Below are 18,328 nucleotides of genomic sequence, written 5' to 3'. Positions count from 1 at the left end.
GGGGAGCGAGCGAGGGACGGAGGGAGGGAGGGAGGGAGCGAGGCACCAGGAGGGCGGGGGGTGGGGGGATTTCCAGCCTCAGCGCTTCGCAGTTTCCTCTCCTTGTTTTGCTTTCGATCTGGACTGTTCTCAGGCAAGCCGGGGAGTAACTTTTAGTTTTGTTCCTGCGATTATTCAACTGACGGGCTTTCATTTCCATTTCACACATCCTAGCAACACTTAAGCCTTGCGGAATTGTATTGATAGCGTGAAAAAGCACACTGAGAGGTAACATTTTTCAAATAATAGTTGTGACTGTGCGTGTGTGTTTTTCTCGAGGGCATGTTTATGAGGACTGGAGGGGATACGTGTGTGCGCGCGTCCTGATGGTTTGACACGATGTTTTGCAGACGGAAAATGCTGAGGTTCATAAATATTAATACTGATTTTTGGAGGAACAGTCGGCGCTGTTATGGATCATCTGATTTTAGGGGAAGCAGGTTCTGCTGCTGTTGCTGCTGCCACTGGGGCTGCTGAGGCTGCGAGGAGGAGGAGGAGGAGGAGGAGGAGGAGGAGGAGGAGGTTGGTGGAGGTTTAATTTCACTTTTGGATTTGCAGATGCGGAGAGGTGGCTCCGTGGACACAGACCTGCTCTGTGTGATTCTGCGCCCCAGGTGGTTGGGGGGGGGTGCAGGTCCGCTGGAGTCGGGCCTCCTTTTAAAACAAAATTCTCGCGTGCATGTGTGTGCGTGTGTATGTTTACGGAGGCCGTCGCCACCAGGTCCGAAGGAGGGGAGCGGGTCCTTCTCCTTGCCCGGCGGCGGTGCCTCTCTCCAGGCAGCCTCTGGCGTAAATAGGCAGGAACCCGCAGTCCACCCTCAGCCTGCGCCCCGCGCCCGGGCCGGGAGAGGAGCCTCCCGCCGCGGCCAAAGGAAACTTGATGGGGCGCCCGGCGGCGGTCCCGGGGCTCGCCCGCCCGCCGGGCTCGGGGAAGAGTCGCGGGCGTCGGGTGCCAGCGGCCGGGGCCGGCGGGCGGGCTCGGAGCGGGGCTGCGCGCGGGGCCTGGCCGGCGCGCCCGGCTTCCTGGGGGCTGGGCCGCTGCCGCCACCGCCCGGGAGGGACGCCGCGTCCTCCTTCCCGCCGGCCAGCGCCCGGCCTGGCCCTGGGGCTTTGTCACTGCACTTGTCCCGGCGCGCGGGGGGCTCGGGCGGCGCGTCTCGGGAGGGCGCCGCGCCCAGGGGTCAGCGGCCCGGCCGCGGCCTAGCGCCGGGCGCCTCCGGGTCCCCGCGGGCGCCCCCGGGCCGTACTCGCGCGCTGGGCCTGACCCGCCTTGGCTACGGAGCGGGCGAGGTGGGGGCGGGGAGCCTCCGGGGACCGAGCGGCGCCCTGCTGGCAGGCCCGGGGCCGGCGTCCCCTGAGGGTCCCGGGGCGCCGGCGGCGGCGGGGTGGGGACGGGAGTGCCCGCCCCGCGCCCTCCGACCCCGCTCGGGGCGCCGAGTGGCATTCGCCCGCCGGCCGAACGTGGTTGGTGCAAAGCCGCGGCAGCCACTTCCTTTCCGCCTCGCGGGCCGGGCTCGCCCACCGAGCGATGCCAGCCGTGGCCGATCGTGGCGCCCGCCCGCTCGGGGTGCTACGGCCTGGAAGCCGGCCCCGAGAGGGCTCGGGCAGCCTTCCCAAGTTCAGAGGGTTTCAGGATGCAGCTCATCCCCCCCCCTGGGACGCGCCGGCATCTCTGTTTGGGCCCCAGGTGTGGCTGCGTGGGCCGCCCTCACCCCCTTACCCCTTTAGAGGGGGAGAAGCGGGAAGGAGGCTGGCAGCCCGAGCCGGGCGCAGGAACAGCCTTCTGGGCACCAGGCGAGGCGCTGAGGTCAGTCGGTGTAGGCAGGACCGCTGGTCATCGCTGTGAATGTGACCCCTGGCACTAGCAGTCGAGGTTGCCACATGCGAGCGGCGCGGCTTTCAGTCGTTTTTGCCCCCAGAGTATAGTGTTTGGAACTTGGGGACATTTTACCTGCTCCCTCCCTCTGCAGCCTCCTGCCTGCAGTGTGGGCAACGGGTAGTGCGCCCTGTCCTTGGTTAAGAAAACGCAGAAGCTTCCTACTTGAGGAAAAGTGCTGGCATTTGCCTTCTGCCACCGGCCTCCCAGTTGCTGTGACTCGGTCTGCTTTTGATGAATGGCGAGGGAGGGTGGAGGATAGTTACATTTCCTGTTGTGGATTTTCAGGAATCACCAAGGTTGCTGTCAAGCCTGCATTCATTTATTAGTTTCAGACCGACTGCAGATAACATTGGGATTTAGCAGCCTGCGCTTTTTGGTGCTTAGGGGCAGGTGCAGACAGGGGCCTGGTGACAGACTGAATGGGAAAGGTGGATGGTCTTGATGTTAGGCAGATGCACGCTCCTTGCCACGACCTGGAGGGGGACGCCTGTTTAACTTCATGCGCACAGATTCAGGATTTTCTAGTTTTCTCACCCGCCCCCCCCCCCCATCATTCCTTCCTTGGAGAGGGAAAGGGTGAAATTCTGGAAAAACTTGTGTTTTCTAAGGAAAGTTCAGCAGATGGAATATTTAGGACTTAACCTGGTAATTTTAAGGGGTAACCTTGAAAAATCTATTGATTGATGGGGCAGAGTCCAGAATTTCACTGTAATTAGTGAATGATTATAATTTATAACTTAGCCTGTTGTGTAAGAAGTTAGATTTTGGCCTCTTAGATCCGGGTTCTTGTCTGTTATGATTCATAATTGAGTCTTAATATTAAACATTTACATACTTTATTCTCAATGAGTTGGGTTTTTTTTTCTTTTGACATTCAAAAGTTAGAGATAACTCTGCATATTTCAGACTTACTTACCTGTAAAAATGTCGTCATAATCAAAAGTAAGCGTTTGTGGTTAAATTGGAAGCCAATTATGGCAAACAAAAGTCCTGACAGCTCAGTGAACCATGACCGAACTTTTCTCTTCCTCTACTTTCCCGCTTTATTAGGCCAATATTTAGTATACCAAAGCTAGTTAAACATGTTTAAACCTAGTAGTGGAAAATTTGAAACTTTGGATGTTTAACATTTGGATGTTTGACATGCATCGATTTTCTCATGTTTCCAAGGACACTGTACTTTTATTCTTAGTATTATGGCGTATAAGCTTCCTTGTTTTTAGAGCATTTTTGCACAGTTTCCTTTTGATAGAGAACAGACCACTGAACTCTAAATGGGGTATCTGGGACATGGTTCTATTATGTTCTTTATACCAAAAAAGGCTTAAAGCAGATAAGGGAGTTTATTCATTTAATAACTATTCCTAGAACATTCACTATGCCCCAGACACAGTGCTACGTTCTGTGGGTTCAACTGGGAACAGGAAGACAGTTTCTTTACCCTCTGGGGAGATTGCATTCTAGTTGGTGAGCTGACAATACCCAGCTAAAAAATAAAGACAGTAATTACCTTTAGGGGTGAGTGCTACGGAAGGTGATAATACTTAACTGTATATCTGATAAGGTTGCTTTTGGGAACAAATGAGATACTGTTATGAAAGAAGGTTGCGTAAGTTATAGCAATCTACAAATGTGTAAGGCATTCACTTTCAGAATTTTATCAGGTTATTCTTAACTTGAAAAGCCAGGGAATCATGACTGTGGATTAAGCACTGACTTTCTCTTATAGAATTTTCAGCAAGGAGGGATTTTACTTGTTCTGAGAGAAAATAATAATGGTAAGAAATTAAACACAGCATAACTATTTTATGTAAAGCATTAAAGTATTTAACAGTGACATATGATATTGTCAGTGAGTTTTTTTTCTGTCAGAAGAGAAGTTAGATGGTGTCCATGGAGACCAAATGATATGGAAATAAAAATGATTGGACCAATGTATTTTCCCTCTTCATATCAAGAAAAAACCTTCCCAAGCTCACTTTGCTGTAGTCTGAATTTTCTTCATCATTGCTGAAGACTCTTCAGTTCATTATGTTATTAATTGTATGCCCTTAACTGATTTTAGTTTTTGCTGTAACATCTTTAAAGGGACTCAGTGAACTTGCATGTATTGAATGCTTACTATGTACCTAACACTATATATGTGAAAATGATAATGTGACAGCATATGTGAAAATAAATAGATAGTATTTATTTACAATAGATATAAAATACATAAAGTGGTATATAAAAATAACATAAATTGCTGTGAAATAGTCATTGTTAACAATAAAATCAGTTCTTCTTTTGGTCTGTATGGGACACAGTGTTCCTTCTCACACAGGGGTAGGAAGTCAGGGCTTTCTGTCCCTGTTGGCCCCATTCGCGCCCTACTTTTGGCCTGAGTGTGATCAGTATTTGGTTGTGATGTCTGCCCAAGGCAGGGTCAAGCAGTGGCCCTCACGGTGCAGGGGTGCTGGTGGGCTTGGGAGTGACGAGATTTGATTAAATGTTGATTTTTTTCAGCAAAGAATGGTAAGTTATCTATAGGGTCCAGATTTAAACCTGAAGTCAGTATTATATATATATGATACCAAGGGAAATACACAGGCAGGAAGTCACGTCCACAGGCACCTGAGGCTGGGCTCTGACCCGTCCAGAGGACCCACAGTCACCAGCGTTTTGCCTTGAGAGAGCCTTTTAAAATGATTTCCCCTCTCCCCAGCTCCATCTTTTGACAAATGGTCTCTGAAACAGATTGTGTGTAGTTAGGAAGACTTCATATGGCCATTTTTATTACTCAGAAACACGTTAGACTTGCAGTCAGAACTCCCGGTTGGCTTGAGAGAACCAGCATCAGCAAATCTAGTTGATCTAATTCCAGCCCAAAATAGAGAACCTCGACGTTGTCGGCAGCCTGGGCAGCCGTTTCTCAGATAAGCTGTTAGACCTGTCGGGCCTTCTGAGGTCCTAAAACTAGTTACGACCTACCCACTCCCATCAGTAACTTTGAGTTCTACTGGGGGTCCAGGGACCCCATGATATGAACCATTGCAGTAACTCAGGCGATTATTTTGTTCAATGAACGCAAACACTGAGTCCTTATTTCATTTATTTATTAAATATTTGTTGACAGACAAATATGTACAAGGCTCTGGGTAGTGGAAGGTGCATGAACTCAAGAGTCCAGAGGCCCAGAGTTGACTCAGCTCTTTCATTAACTCTCCAATCCCTTCTCCTTTCTGGACCTTAGTTTTCACATCTATAAAATGGGGCTGCATGGTTCTGTCATCTTCGAGGGACGGGACTTATGTGTGTATCAGAATCATGGAGAGGAGGGGGCTTTTAGAAACCACACAGAACCTTCAGACTTGAGACTGTCTGCAGCCCCCTCTTCTCTTTGTCTCTCCCGACCTTAGAACCCCTCCTCCCGCTCCATACTAAGCCTCTCACGTTCACCAGTGTATCCTGGATCCCTGTCACTCAGGTACGTGGGCCAGAGCAAAGGCAGAGAACCACTGAATCAAGGATCTCTTCCCAGGGCCAAACCTTTTCATTGTTTCATTGAGGCCAGGCTATGCAGGAAAGCAAGCAGATGGAACTTGTTACCCACCTTTTAGGCAGTGCTTTGATTAGGGAATCTGTGGTCCCTCCCTGTTGGCTCTGCCCATGTTGACCTTGCTTGTCATACAAAAATGGGATTCGTGGTACAGTTGTGATACTTTGAATTTTCCATTCTGAACAAGCAAGAAGGACTTTGTTTCACGAGTATGTCTCTCTCTAGGAAGGACACAGACAGAGTCATGGGTTTGTTTTTTGTTTGTTTCTGTTTTGGCTTATAGTCCCTTTTATCAATTTAGTATTCAGCTTCGATAAGCAAGAAAGAACCAGAGGCAAGCGAAAAATGTCTCCGTATGTCCCATGCCCTGTGTGCATGCCTTGTAGCCCCATGTTTATGAGAAACAGAAGGCTGTGCTGTTCTTTCTGGTGATGGATTCTAAGCATTTTTATATCAAGGGCAAGACCAATTTAGTTCAACAAAATATCTTACTTTAGGGTTTTGTGTGATAAAAGCCTATCCAGTTTTTTTTTTTCATGTCTTTATTGGAGTATAATTGCTTTAAAATGTTGTGTTAGTTTCTGCTGTACAACAAAGTGAATCAGCTATATGTATACATATATCTCCCTATCCCCTCCCTCTTGCATCTCCCTCCCACCCTCCCCATCCCACCCCTCTAGGTGGTCACAAAGCACCGAGCTGATCTCCCTGTGCTATGCCTTCCCACTAGCTATCTATTTTACATTTGGTAGTGTATATATGTCCATACCACTCTCTCACTTCGTCCCAGCTTCCCCTTCCTCTCCTGTGTCCTCAAGTCCGTTCTCTACGTCTGCATCTTTATTCCTGCCCTGCCACTAGGTTAATCGGTACCGTTTTTTTAGATTCCATATATATGCGTTAGCATATGATATTTGTTTTTCTCTTTCTGGCTTACTTCACTCTGTATGACAGACTCTATAGATCCATCCACCTCACTATAAATAACTCAATTTCGTTTCTCTTTATGGCTGAGTAATAGTCCATTGTCTATATGTGCCACATCTTCTTTATCCATTCGTCTGTCAATGGGCATTTAGGTTGCTTCCATGACCTGGCTATTGTAAATAGAGCTGCAATGAACATTGTGGTGCATGTGTCTTTTTGAATTACGGTTTTCTCAGGATATATGCCCAGTAGTGGGATTGCTGGGTCATATGGTAGTTCTATTTTTAGTTTTTTAAGGAACCTCCATACTGCTCTCCATAGTGGCTGTATCAGTTTACATTCCCACCAACAGTGCAGGAGGGTTCCCTTTTCTCCACACCCTCTCCAGCATTTATTGTTTGTAGATTTCTTGATGATGGCCATTCTGACTGGTGTGAGGTGATAGCTCATTGTAGTTTTCATTTGCATTTCTCTAATGATTAGTGATGTTGAGCATCCTTTCATGTGTTTGTTGGCAATCTGTGTGTCTTCTTTGGAGAAATGTCTATTTAGGTCTTCCGCCCATTTGATTAAACATTTTTGAGAGTTAACTACTTGCTCTGTCATTTTCATAAATAATTTCCTATCCAGCGTCCTTAGCAATCTGTTGCTATCTGTGTAAGAGCATTTGATACTCACACACCTAATGTGATCAAAGGAAAGATGAGCTTCCTGTTTAATTTGTTCTTTTTGAGCTTATGGATGTCAGGTTTTTGTAGGAGCCAAAGAAATACCTTCTAGATAGAAGACACTGTCCTGGCCCCGTAAGCTTAAAATCCAACTGATTTTCCCATCTCATGAGGTTGACATTTTGAGTGAGAAGAAAGTGCATACAAATAACTTTGTTTCAAGTAATATCTAACGTGTTATTTTTGAAGAGAGCTTTTCCTGTTCTCCTTACCCTACAATCTTTGAAGATGATGAGAAAAGTTACAGTGGTGGACCAGAGTGTCCTGGCACGTGGTTAGGATGTTAGTGGGTGTGTGGGGTGGTAGAATATGAGTGGGGAGGGTGTTGGAAGGTGACAGTTGGGAGAATGAGGTGATGAAAAAAGAGACTAAGGTGGAGAGTAGAATAATGCCTCCTGAATTCCTGAGTGGGAGACCCGAGGGAGTCAGGCAGGTAGACCCTGTGTCTGCCACAAATGTCATTGAAGGCGTCTTGAGGTAGAGGGGACAGATTGGTAGTTAATTGATAGTGACTGCAGGACAAGTTGAAATGAAATGCCGGAGGACCCTCCATTTCTGACTTTGAAGTTTGGCCCTTTTATCTGGGGGGGCAAATTGCTAGGCATCGGCCAACTTTAGACAAGTAAACAGGAGGCTGTGAGTGGTCACCACTTGGGCATGGTTGAAGCCACGTTAGAGGCAGTGTTGGAGCCGGAGAGGATGGAGGAATTGGTGCCCTGACCTGAGGCCTCAGACTCAGTCTAAATTGCCTTTGGAGGCAACCGTGGTCCCCTCGAGGAAGATGCATGTTGATGAAATGGATTAGCAATACTGTCATAGCTCTTAGGCTGTCCTCCCTCCCCCATGCTGGTCCTCCTTGCTGCTGTTTTATTTTTACCAGGCTGCAGGAGGTAAATAGGGAGTCAGGAAAATAGAATCGGCCGATACCGTGTTTCCCTAAAGGATAGAAGGCACAGGTTAAGACTGAACCATGGATGGCATCGCTGGTACTGCAGGCCACTGGGTTTTGAAACTAAGCGCTTCATACTGTAGTTGGGGCATTGTACTTTGAAATAAACTTTCTGGAATTCAGTTTGGCAGTGTTACACTTAATGTCTTAAAATGTTGAACTCTCTGCTCCCGTAATTCCACTTCTAGGAACCTACATATGTGAGCTAACGAGAGGTGGAGCGAAGATTTATGTACAAGGATGTTTACTGTTAGCTTCTGTAATAGTGAAAACTCGGAAACACCCTAAACACCCAACAGTAGGAGCACGTTTAAATGAGTTACGGCGCAGTCCACACACTGAGTATAGATAGCCGATGAAATTCCTGTGTTTGTATTTAATGGTGGGAAGATGTTTGTGGAATATGCTGAGTGGAAAGAAGAGGATGTTCAGTTGTGACCCTAATTTTATTTTTAAAACGTGTGTGTGTATCTGTATACACATCATTAAGAAAAAACTGGGAGGAAGCATTTCGATGGTGTGATTATGGATGTTTGGCTCTTTTTTTCCCCTTGAAACACTTGTATTTTCCAAATTTAATACAACAGCACAGTTACTTTTATAACCAGAAAAATATTCTCAAGACAGCTCTGCAGTGTTCCCTCTGACCTCACGCCTGGTAAACGTAGGCGGAGGACAAGTAAGTTGGATGTTGCTCAGGGGGATGGTGCGCGTGAACTTGGCGCTTCCTGGGCCCCTTGTGCCTTGATGTGCAGAGCCAGGCTCTAGAATCAGGGCTTTCCCAGCCAGTGCGGAGAGATGCCCTTGTCCCTGTTCATCTCTTACTACTTGAAGACACTGAGCTTGATGGCTCTGTGGTGAGACTGGGACACACTGTTTTCTCAAGAACTGTGGAGGGTCTGAGATGTTACCCCACTTCACAGATATGTCTTCTATGTATGTGAATACTGCAGACGCCCCAGGCATGGGGGTTGGAGGAAAGAGTTCTTTACTGAGCTTTACAACCGGGTCAGCGGCCAGAGAGATGTTGCAGTGTTGGTCCCCCATACCTAGTCCCTGAAGTGATAAGTGATGCCATGAAAGCTGATGGAATGTGGGTGTGGTAAGGTCAGAGCAACCATCCCCCTCCTCTGCCAAAGGAGGGGGCACGGGGTTGGGGGGAGGGGAGAGAGAGAGAGAGAGCGAGAGAGCGCACGAGCAAGCAAGCGCCTTTGCTCCTTTGAGTCAGGGTGGAAAGGATCCAGGGTTTTCATCCTAACCTTTCGGAAGGTCTGGGCTAAGGTCTGGGCTTCATCCCTTTTGAAATGTACATGCTTAGAGACATAGGTCTTCCTGGAACCCTGCAAACTTAACCCAGGGACCTAGTCAAGGCTGTAACCATTTGGCCCTCTTGAGGAGATAAGAGAAGTTTGATTATCCTTCTGGATCAGAGTAATTAATTTAGACAAATGGCTACACATCCAATTCTCATGGTAGGTGAAGAGTAAAATGTTTCCAGGGGAAGTGAATGCAAACATTCACTATCTTTTATTCACTATCTTTATGTTGTGTTCATTCCTGTGTCTCAGGTGGCTCAGCTGTTTTACAGGAGCACTGAGGAATCCAGGGAAGTTTTATTTTCCCCACACAGCAACCTTTACAAGTCCCCACGGGAGAATGACTTCGTGTGATTCAATCCGAGTGTGACTTCTGAGTTTCCATAACTGAAGAAGCTTACAAATCCTGAATTTGTGTCTGGAAAAAAATTTAGAATAGTTTTGATCCCTTTATAGATACGGGAGACGTTTTTTGCATTTATTATGAAACTAGGGTTGGGCGTAACCGTAAGGAGTTCAGAGGCAGAATGCCAAAGCACAGCGGAGAAGAATGAGTATTGATTAGGACAATACTGTCCAATACAAATAGAATGTGAGCCACAGGTATCATTTTTAATTTTCTAGTAGCCACGTTAGAAAAGTAAAAAGAAGTAGGTGAAGTTAATTTTAATACTATTTTATTTAGCCCAGTGTGTCCAAAATATTATCATTTCAACATAAAACGGCTGTAGAAGTATTAATGAGATTAGTTACGTTCTTTTTTTCATACTGAATCTGCAAAATCCAGTGTATCTTTTACACCTTCAACACATCTTAATTCAATCTGGTCACGTTTCAAGTGTGCAGTAGTCATGTGGCTCGTGGCTACCATATTGGATGGTGCAGGGTTAGGAAATGAAGCAAGCTGTGAAGAGAAATACAGGGAAACATTGTAATACAAGGCTAAACCTAAAAAAACCAGAGGAAAGCAGAGTTAGGTAGTTTGGTTATAACTGCATCTCACTGTGCCTCCCTCCACAAACCTTACCCGATCTCATCAGCTTGAAATAATAAGATGCTCTGAATCTCTTCAGAAGCAACACACTGTGTGTGCCATTCCTTTGGCGATTAGTCACAAACATCTTGAATCTTTTCCACCCTTTGAACTATTGTGAAAAAGGTCGATTCCTTGGATTTTCCCATTTGCAACACCTCCATGGGCAGGTTATCTGAGAGCTGGCATTGTGTCGTATTTCCTCGCATTCTCCACTAGTGCTTGATATACAGTAAGCACTAGATAAATATTTGTTGATTTGATTTTCAGCCCTAAAGCAAAGGTTAGCTTCAAAGGCTGAATTCCAGCTTGGGACCTATGGCCTAGATCTCCTTTGTGTTAGAAACCTAATGGTATATGTATTGAGCACATAAACATTGGGATTTGTCACTTTGCAATAGGATTTGTCACTTTGTATTAGGCGTTCAACATCCAGAAGGTGAAAAAATTGTTCGGTTTTCTCCTTTTTACCGAGGCCTTAACAAAAGTCTTATCAGTCTATTCCTTTGACATTTATGTCCCAATGCTGATAGTAATACCTTCCTGTACATGTAAATAAGCTGTATTTGCTGATAAACCGGAGGTATACATTTGGGAGCTGCTACTTTCTTGGTGGGTTAATTATTAACAATAACTTTGTTATTAACAAACACTCAGCCTATAACTTATGTGCAGGGAAGTTCTTTTGAAATCAAGCACCGGTATCTTACAGTTGCCTTCATTTGTTCTCTTTGACTGTAATTGTTGGGTAGAAGCAACAGACTTATCCACAGAGCCCAGGCAATTTATTTTTACTGAAGCCTACCTAAGAACTGCTTAGGTAGCTTTTCTGTATAAGATTAAATACGACCTTCACTGAATCATGTTAGCAGGGCCAGCAGCTAGAAAAATAAAGACTAAACCAAACCTTCAGCAAAGAAATTCCCAGCTGCTCAGCAGGTCAGAGCTTTCGTGATTGCTTTCTTCCAATGAAAACACTGTAGATTAGTTTTAAGTGAATTCTAGTAGGTTTGGGGATTTGCAACTGACAGAAGAACAGGAAAGTGTAATCTCACTTTAAAATCGTAATCCTGAAGGTAAATCTTTATTGACTCTTTGTGGGGATGTTGGGATTTTGTTTGTATGGGAAAACTTAACTCATGTGCACTGTTGAGCTGACCTGGAAAGTTAAGGTCCTCAGGGATGAGGGACAGAGAAGTGAGACAAGAAGCTGGTGCCCCCAGAGGGTGCCCTGGGCACGTGGGGTGCTCTAGTTGGCTCCGGAAGACCAACCCAGATGGTCCCCTTTCTTCTATCCATTACAAAAGCAAAGTCCAAAGGCCCCAGGAGGGAATGTGGATGAACTGCTATTTCCACTTTCGGGTGTGGCTCTGCTGGTGATTCAGGAAGTCTGGGTGAGTTAAAAATATTATAGGAGAGGATTTATTTATTTGCCTCTCTTACAGGTGCTTTGAATGCATCAAGACTTTTTTTTTTTTTTTTTTTTTTTTGCTTTTTGCTTTTTTTTTTTTCAAAGTCAGGGTGCAATTTGGGCTGCAGTCTGGGCCCTGAAAGGAAACAGTGGACAACTCTGGTCATTCATCCAGTCGTCGCTTACTTAACAGGTGTGTACTCAGCTCCATGTGGAGGGAGTAGGTCTAAAAAGGTAGCGAAGTCCTCAGCTTGGAATTGAGTGAGCTCGGTAGATGACCTGCGCTCCCCGCAGCGAGGAGCCTTCGTCTGGGCGGCTGAGACCTCAGTTCCGGCAGTGATTTGTGTCTGAGCATCCCTTTTAGAGGTCTTCTTCCACCCATCAATGGGCCGCACGGGGTTGTCTCAGATTGTAGGGGAGGTGACAGTGCTAACGTGGCACGTTTTTGGGCCAACTGTGTACATTTTATTTTCTAAGGGACAGAGTCTTCGTAAATCATGTAATAGGCATGAAACAGCATCTTGTTTTGTTGTTCTGGCTGTTTCTCTGCCGTTTCTCCCCCCCCCCCCCCTCAGTTTGGCATGTCGCATTCAGCTGGCTGGCTGTAGTCTGGTGTCTTTTGTCACGAAGTGGCTGATTCCTTGATAGTTATCTCCACTTTCTACTTCCCTTTCCCTGAGGGGAGATGGCAACTGGCAGCGCTGCTGATAACAGACGGCTCTGAAGCCCTCCCTGCAGGTTTGTGCTGGGAGAACCTCTCTCTTCACGTACCATCCAGGAGAGGCTTTTCCCTCACACGGCTTGAGATGGCATCACCATGAAGGGGAAGTGGGCCCTTATTTAATTTTGAAAATCCGTCCTCTCTCTCCCTCTGTCTCCCTCTCTCTCTGTGTGTGTCTGGAGGGGAGGGGTCAGTAAGTTACCTTCAAGTTACCTGGAAGTAAAGAATGACTTGTCCACGGTAGGACTCAAAGAAACAGTGACAGCAAGTAGTGAATTCATAAATGCGTGTTTGTCATTCTTTTTTTTATTATTATGGTAAAAGTTACCTAACAAAATTTGCTTTTATAATCATCTTATTTTATTTTATTTTATTTATTTATTTATTTATATTTTTGGCTGTGTTGGGCCTTCGTTTCTGTGCGAGGGCTTTCTCTAGTTGCGGCGAGCGGGGGCCACTCTTCATCGCGGTGCGCGGGCCTCTCACTATCGCGGCCTCTCTTGTTGCGGAGCACAGGCTCCAGACGCGCAGGCTCAGTAGTTGTGGCTCACGGGCCTAGTTGCTCCGCGGCATGTGGGATCTTCCCAGACCAGGGCTCGAACCCGTGTCCCCTGCATTGGCAGGCAGATTCTCAACCACTGCGCCACCAGGGAAGCCCCTAAAATCATCTTTAAGTATAAAGTCCAATGGCAAGAAGTTCATTTACAGTGTTTGCAGCTGTCAGCACTATCCTCTAGAAGTTTTTTTCATCGTCTCAAACAGAAACTCTGTACCCATTAAGCTAGAACCCCACCCCCCTCTGCCTGGGCCATTTTACTCTCTGTCTCTATGAACTTGACTCCTCTAGGTGCTTCATCTAAGTGGCAGCAGACAGTATTTGTCCTTTTGTGTCTGGCTTATTTCACTTAGCAGAGTGTTTTCCAGGTTCATCCCTGTTGGAGCATGTGTCAGAATGTCCTTCCTTTTAAAGACTAATATTCCTACATTTTGTTTCTCCATTCATCTGTTGATGGGCACTTAGGTTGTCATTACCATTGGCTATTGTGAATCTTGCTGGTTTGAACACTGCCGTAAAAGTATCTGTTTTGAGTCCCTGCTTTCAGTTCTTTCAATCCAGTGGATCATACGGCAATTCTTGGTTTAACCTTCTGAGAAACCATTTTCCACAGCGGTTGCGCCATTTTACATTACCATCAATAATGCACAAAGGTTTCAGTTTCTCCATATCCTTGCCAAAAATTCTTTTCTTTAATTTTTTTGTTTGTTTGTTTTGATAATAGCCATCCTAATTGGTGTGTGGTGGTCTCTCATTGTGGTTTTGATTTGCATTTCCCTAATGGTTGGTGATGTTGAGCATCTTTCCATGTGCTTCTTGGCCATTTGTATATCTCTTTGGAGAAATGTTTATTCCATTTCTTTGCGCATTTTTTTTTTAACATCTTTATTGGAGTATAATTGCTTTACGTTGTTAGGTTAGTTGCTGCTGTATAACAAAGTGAATCAGCTATACATATACATATATCCCCATATCCCCTCCCTCTTGCATCTCCCTCTCACCCTCCCTATGCGCATTTTTGAATTGGTTATTTGTTTTTTTCTTGTTGAGTTGTAGGATTGAGTCATTCTTTTTGTGGGTTCCAAAGTGACATACAAGTATGGTCTGAAAACTCAAAAGATTCTCCATCATTACTGTATGTGTAGCATGTGGCACAAAACCATTTTTCAAATTTTGAGATGTTATAGAGCTGATAAAGCACCTATTGAGGAATTAAATTATACTGAATAAAACACATCAGAGTGGAGTGGGAAATGGGGAATCAGCTAAAAGTACTTAACCTTCTCATAGAGTACTAGAATTGGAAGTTTTCCTAGGGATTATAGTCTGCTCCTTCATTTTTACAGCTGAAGAAATCAAGCAACCTGCCCAGGGTCATGTGGCTGGATTAAGTACTTAGTACATTTTGTTGAACTCTGTAGTAAAGAGTTAATTTTTTTCTGTTATATTTTGAATCATAAAATTTCTGGTGAGAGGAAAAACATAGCAGTGCTTGAATATGGTAGTGAATTAATCGTAGCAGCCTCTCATATGGTACCTTCAATACTTGGGGCTCATCAAAAACCCTAGTATTGCGGTATTTCAGGATAAAAGTGAGTAAAAGCAGCCTCCGGATAACATTTGGGGGCATGAGAATTTAAACATAATACATTCAGTAATGGTTCAATACTACTACTTGAGTGGATGAAAAAAAATATTGCTGTAATAACAGATCTCTTAGGAAAAATGAATAAAAGCATTTGTGTATTTATTGTGAGTAATCAACAGAATGAGAAGCCATTTATTTGTCCTTATAAGAGCTATAGTAGATGAAAAAATGCAGTGAAATATCAACTTTACAGTAGCAAATTTATTGTTGGTTTACTTTTATGCTCTGCTCAAATTTTTCACTTCACTCAATTCTTTTGAGAAGTTGGTCTTTATTGAATAAGGTAGCCTGACAAGATAACATACAGATTATACCTAGGAGTCAGTTGTAAATAATTGGGAAGCAGATAGATAACTGCAAAAATTTGTATTCCCTTCAGGCTTGGGGCCAAAGCTTTTATTTTATTTTTTAAAATAAATTTATTTATTTTTGGCTGCGTTGGGTCTTCGTTGCTGCGCACGGGCTTTCTCTAGTTGCAGAGAGCCGGGGCTACTCTTCATTTCGGTGCGCGGGCTTCTCATTGTGGTGGCTTCTCTTGTTGCGGAGCACGGGCTTTAGGCGCTTGGGCTTCAGCAGTTGTGGCGCAAAGGCTTAGTTGTTCCGTGGCATGTGGGATCTTCCTGGACCAGTGATCGAACCCGTGTCCCCTGCATTGGCAGGCGGATTCCTAACAACTGCGCCACCAGGGAAGTCCCCCAAGGCTTTTAAAAAGTCTGTAAAATTAGCCTCAAGTAATATGAAAAGAAATGTGATGATGAAGTTAAGTTGAAGATTCCTTTCAGCAAACAAGTATTTTAAATACAACTCTCAGAAGAGTTAATTCCTTCAAACAGATGTTTTTGGACTGCTGGTGTGACGCCTGGTGCGGGGAGATGCAAACTTGACAATTTCATGTTCTCACAGAGCTTATCATTTACTTAGAGAGACAGGCAGGGAAATAACCATCTATAGGAACAAAAAGAATGAAATATGTGCTTAATAGAAGCACAGCAGCAAAAGGCTACGGGAGGGAAGAGGAAGGAGCTCTATCTTTGACCAGGGATGAGCTTCACCATGAGCTCCCACCTGCGGTAGGAGGAGGGCAGGGTCAACCGGTGGCCCATGGGTGCTCAGGGCATCTTTGGTCGAAAGCGCAGTAAGAGCGAAACCATGAAGGGTTGGAGATTCCTTACACTCTTGGAGGATGGAGAGTTCTCTGGTCTGATGGGAACAGGCAGGTCAAGGGAGTGTCAGGGACCGTTCCTGGTGGCCACGAAAAGTTCCTTCAGTGCATGTGTTCCTGTGTTTTCTAGCAAGGAAAGGCTTTATTCTGAGCATAGAGCAAGCTTTTGGGAGGAAGGGTTATTGAGGATTTGGAACATCTACCTCCCTTACATTTTAGAAGATGGTAACGTAATGACTCTTGGCAGTTGGATGTGGCAGAGCTGTGAGCCTGCCACACTTAAGAGGAGCTATGAGAAGGTGTAAGAATGACGCATGCATTTCACTCATAGACACATGGGCATTGCAGGAAGGACCAGACTGTGCTCTTGATAATAACCAGACCTGTCTTTGAGATGCTTTCATACCTTTGTAAGCGGAAATGATACACAGGTACAAAAATATTTTTTGTACCCTCTTTTGTTTGTTTTGATTTAGTTTATAAAGAGAGGGAAGTTATTATGAATAGGTTTACAATACTTATGTGCGGGGGAGATAGAGTCGGCTGCCGTTAATACAGATGAGAAACCCAAGTTAGAGAACCAAGATGATGGCAAGGTGCCCCCAAACAACAGCTTCGCACAGCGGAAGTGTTTGGGACAAGGCATCCCTGTGGCTCCGAGAGTGATTAGATCTGGCTGTCATCTCAGCAGTGAGACTGGCATTTGCGGTAGGACATGCAGTGTGCTTGGCCATGTTCTCTGAGAGACACCGTGGAAGACCCTGGAAGGGCTGGCTCATGGAACCTTAGAGTCAAGCCTCAACTGCAGGGACTTAGGAAGCCTGGAGGGAGCCGGGAGTATTGGTACACCAGGTGGGGCTTCTTCCCATCTGCATCCCCACAGCATGACCAGGTGACAGTGGCACCACCATCCGGTATGAAGGCCATAACTTGGTTGATGGCTGCATTGATGGCATTTATTGGATATATGCTGGGCTCTTCACTTAGGTTTGAAGATTTTATTCAAAGTCCCAAGATATTTCTGTGTCATATTTCAATATATCATGCTCTACATTTATTATCAACGACTGCCTTGTTGACCTGATTATAAACTTTGGAGTGCCGTTATGTGAGGGCTCAGCAAAATGACTTGCATCTACCCGGTACTCAAGAAATGTTGGATGAATTAAATCGTAATGATTGACCTAGTTCTGCATTCGTAATTTCCTCTCCAGACAGACTCCTTGGTAGGACCTTAGAGCTAATGGGGCTCATGTGCTGGGTTTTCTAGTGAGAAAGGAGGACCAGACAGCAGGTGGGAGGCACCTTAGCCACGTGTGCATGTGCCCTGGGGTGTACCAGGGTGTTTCCCCTCATCAGTCGGCAGGGACCCTTGTTAAGGTGTAAGGACAAATGTCTCTCTGTTAACTAGCCAGGCTTAGTGAGCCTTCCAGCTGTTTCTCTACCATATCCGCCCAGTTTTCCTGGGGCACAGCTTTTCCGTATTGCTAATGGTTCAAACCTGCTATCACGCTTCCTCCCTCTTGCCTTTGTTGTTATTCTTCCTTTTGTTTGGAATGTTTTTCCTTCCTTTCCGCCTGAGAATCCCCTGCCTTTCCAGGCCCACTTCAGACGCCCCCTCTTCTTTGAAGCCTTCCAGTGTTCTCTCTTCCGGGCTTTGGCATAATATAGTAAAATTCCCCCAAAATGCCTTCCAAAAAACTCACCTATATAAAATGCAGGGTCCTTGGATTGGGAGGTTAATGAAATGACTTGGGTGAGTCCGATGCAGAGAATGAACCAAGAAACAGTTGTGTTGAAAGCTTGAGTTCAAGGATCGGGGTGAGGGGCTTCCCTGGTGGCGCGGTGGTTAAGAATCTGCCTGCCAATGCAGGGGACACGGGTTCGAGCCCTGGTCTGGGAAGAGCCCACATGCCGCGGAGCAACTAGGCCTGTGAGCCACAACTACTGAGCCTGCGCGTCTGGAGCCTGTGCTCCGCAACAAGAGAGGCCGCGATAGTGACAGGCCCATGCACCGCGATGAAGAGTGGCCCCCGCTTGCCGCAACTAGAGAAAGCCCTCGCACAGAAACGAAGACCCAACACAGCCAAAAATAAATTAATTAATTAATAAAAAAAAGAATCAGGGTGTATTGTAGCATCAGCCACATCCTGGAAAGTTTTATCATCTGTGGTTTGTTTCTCTAGTATCACCTTCAGGACATGGTGCCTAGTTTTCGAGCTGGTTGTTTATGTTCCAGCCTCCATCATTACCACGTAAACTTTTTGAGGACGGAGATCATGTCCCCGTCATCTGGGTAAGCTCCGTAAGGTTTTTTGAATGAAATGCTAAATAAATGTAATTCAAAAGTTGTTAACATACTTAACTCGATTCACCTGGAAAATGTCATAAAAATAGTGAAATTATTCTTCTTTGGGTTGC

General features: G+C 45.6%; 1 protein-coding gene across 4 annotated transcripts in view; it reads left to right on the top strand.

Annotated features, from left to right (window-relative positions):
* Positions 1-88: 88 nt before the first annotated feature.
* IRF2 (interferon regulatory factor 2) overlaps positions 89-18,328 on the top strand; it is an 85,564-nt gene continuing 67,324 nt past the window's right edge. The window contains exon 1 of one of the 4 annotated variants that reach the window (XM_059909743.1): positions 89-267. The gene's annotated coding sequence lies outside the window, so the exon portion shown is untranslated. Of the gene's footprint in view, positions 268-611; positions 654-11,782; positions 11,804-18,183; positions 18,204-18,328 lie in introns of those variants that run through there. The other 3 variants (XM_059909744.1, XM_059909745.1, XM_059909746.1) reach the window with 3 other exon arrangements.

This window comes from Balaenoptera ricei, chromosome 21, assembly GCF_028023285.1.
Source record: "Balaenoptera ricei isolate mBalRic1 chromosome 21, mBalRic1.hap2, whole genome shotgun sequence".
Classification (NCBI taxonomy): Eukaryota; Metazoa; Chordata; class Mammalia; order Artiodactyla; family Balaenopteridae; genus Balaenoptera; species Balaenoptera ricei.
Note: the sequence above shows the minus strand (reverse complement) of the source record. Positions and strands in the feature narration are given on the sequence as shown.